The sequence below is a fragment of the Alligator sinensis genome, unplaced genomic scaffold, assembly GCF_000455745.1.
Source record: "Alligator sinensis unplaced genomic scaffold, ASM45574v1 scaffold895_1, whole genome shotgun sequence".
NCBI lineage: Eukaryota > Metazoa > Chordata > Crocodylia > Alligatoridae > Alligator > Alligator sinensis.
Window position 1 is genome coordinate 968,577 of NW_005842149.1, and position 3,063 is coordinate 971,639.

Consider the following 3,063-nt stretch of genomic DNA (forward strand, 5'->3'; position numbering starts at 1 on the left):
CTGATTATCTCCTTCCCTATCCTTGCTGCCAACGGCACTTATCATCTGGTAGCTGATATGAAGACTGAAGTAAAAAAAGCATTAAATATTTCAGCCGTTTCTGTACTACCTGTTATTAGATTTCGCTCTGCATTCAGTAAGGGACCAATACTTTCTTTTTTATTGCCTTTCACATCCCTTGCTAGTTTAATCTCAAATTGTGCCTTAGCCTTCTTGATTTTCTCCTTGTGTGTTTGTAAATACTGCCTGGTAATATGGCCAAATTTCAGCTTTTTGTAGAAGTAGTTTTTGATTCTGAACTTACTGTGGGGTTGCTGTTTTAGTCAGACTGGTCTCCTGCTGCAATTCCTCTTCTTTAGCACCAAGATAGCTTGCTCTTGCTCCCTGAATAAGACCTCCTCCAAGTACTACCAGCAGTCCTGGACTCTTTTTCCCATCAGACCTACCTCTCAGAGGATCCTGGCCACCAGTTCCCCGAGTTTATTAAATTCTGCTTTTATGTAGCCCACTGTTTGCATTTTGCTTCATAGAATTATGGAGAAGCAGGGCTGAAGGGACCTCCAGAGGCCATCTAGTCCAACCCCTGCCTGAGGCAGAATCATCCCTACCCAAACCAACCCATTGTATATAACCTCTTAGCAAAACTACAGGCAGCCTTGGCTCAACACAAAGCATAACACTCTAACCTGCCACAGATGCAACAGGGGGACCACAGTGGCCAATGTCCTGCTGCTGTAAAGGTTGCTAATATATGCTCAAGAGATCCCAGGAAGAGGGCCAGGATTCCTGTTACAGAGTAAGGCAAAAACCGGCACAGTTCATACCAATCTGACCATGGGGTGAAATCCCTTTCTAACCCTGAGCAGAGGGGCAAGACTCTCTAGCCAGGAATCTCTGGGTTTAGGTCCCAGCAGGAGTATTTGCACATCCCAGTCAAAATCCCCAGCCTGGGCTGCTGCTCACACCCAATTCCTCTGAGAGAGCTTGAAAAAAACCCAAACCCTGATATGGAGCAGAAAGGTGAGGGAGGGGAAGCGAATGCCTTCCCAGCTTCCAATGACAACCAGAAAAACCTAGACAGATTGTAAAAAACCCGTAGTGGAACATAGACACAGCTATGCTTAGATCATCCCTGACCAGCAGCTGTGCAACTTATTGAAGACCTCCACTGATGGAGAGCCCACAACTTCCCTAGGCAGTCTGTTCCACTGCCGCGCTGTTCTAATAGTGAAGAATTTTTTTCCTGATATCCAGTCTAAACTTGGCTGCAACTTTAAGTCACTGGTCCATGTCCTATTCCCTGCAGCAACAAAGAAAACGTGTTTTCCTTCTTCTCTATGGCAGCCCTTCAAGTACTTGAAGACTACTATTATGTCCCCTCTTAGGCACCTTTTCTGCAAGCTGAACAACATGCCTAGCTCCTTCAGCCTTTCCTCATATGACTTGCCTTCCAAACCCTTTATCATTTTTGTTGCCTGCCTCTGGACCTTCTCTAACTTCTCTACATCCTTTTTAAAATGTAGAGTCCAAAACTGCCCATGCTATGCTAGATGAGGCACTATGCTAATGTGTGCTGAGTAGAGAGGCACTATCACGCCCTGTGTCTTGCATCTAATGCTTCTATTGATGCTTCCCAAAAGCGCATTTCTCTTTTATATAGCTGCACCACACTGCAGACTCATATTGAGTCCGTGATCTACCAAGACTCCCAGATCCTTCTCTATAATTCTGTCACCCAGCTAGGGGTCGCCCATTTTGTATTTGTATTTTTTGTTCTTCCTGAGGTGTAGCACCTTGCATTTGTCCACATTACCTCATCCTGTTAGCTTCAGCCCAGCTATCCAAGGTGTTGAGATTCTTCTGTATTGCAGTCCAATTTTCCAGTGTGTTCATAATCCTCCCAAGTTTTATGTAGTCTGCAAACATGCTCAAGAAGCTTTTTGCGCCAGCATCCAAATCATTAATAAACACATTGAACGACACAGGGCCCCAAGCAGATTCCTGTGGGACTCCATCCAAAACATCCTGCCATTCTGCCGTGGATCCATTTATAATTACCCTTTACTTGCAGTTATTGAGCCACTTGTATATCCACCTTATAGTAGTTTTGTCCAGCCCACATTTCTCCAATTTGTTTATGAGAGGGTCATACAGGACCTTGTCAAAATCCTTATTGAAATCCAGATACACTATATCCACAGCATTCCCTTTATCAACCTACAGAGTTACTTTGTCCAAGAGGAGGATCGAGTTCGTTTGCCACAATTTGTTCTTAATAAATCCATGATGGCTGCTTGCAGTCCACCTTTCCTCCTCCAGATGCTTGCAAATGGAGTTCCTTGAGAGATGCCCCAGTAACTTTGTAGCTATTGAGGTGAGGCCAACTGGCTTGTATTTCCCCAGGTCTTCCTTTTTGCCTTTTTTTAAAGAGGGGCACTACATTAGCTCCTTTTCACTCCTCTGGTACCTTGTCCATTTCCCATGACTTTATGAATATAATTGTCAAGGGCTCTGAGGTCTCCTCTGCCGGTTCCTTCAGTACGCTGGGATGAAGTTCATCAGGCCCTGCTGTCTTGAATTCATTGTGACCCATCAAAAGCTCTCTGACTGTCTCTCTTGCTATTTCATCCCTTAGCCTGTCCCCTTCCTTATCCAAATAATCCTTATTAGGTGTCTGGCTGCAGCTTAATTTTTTTTTGTGAAGACTGAGGCAAAGTAGCTGTAAGTAGAAGGTTTCTTTGCATCTTCTGTTAAGTTTCCCCTGGTTAGTTTATGTCAGTGTTTCTCAACCTTTTAAGTAGCAAGTATGTCCTAACTTCTGAAACATGTTAATAAGTACCCCAGCACTCAATTTTCCAGGGGATTTTATATTTACAGACTAATGTGTGCCATATGTTGGAAGAAGGGCTGTGTATATAAGGCCATGATATGACAGATGTCTGAGCTGGTGTGGGTAGGATTGCCACCTTTTACACCAGGGGTGCACAACTCAAGTATGTACTGGGGTTAGAGGTGATGTTGGCCAAAACTAGGAGGGTTGAACCAAATTTTTTGTCATAGTTT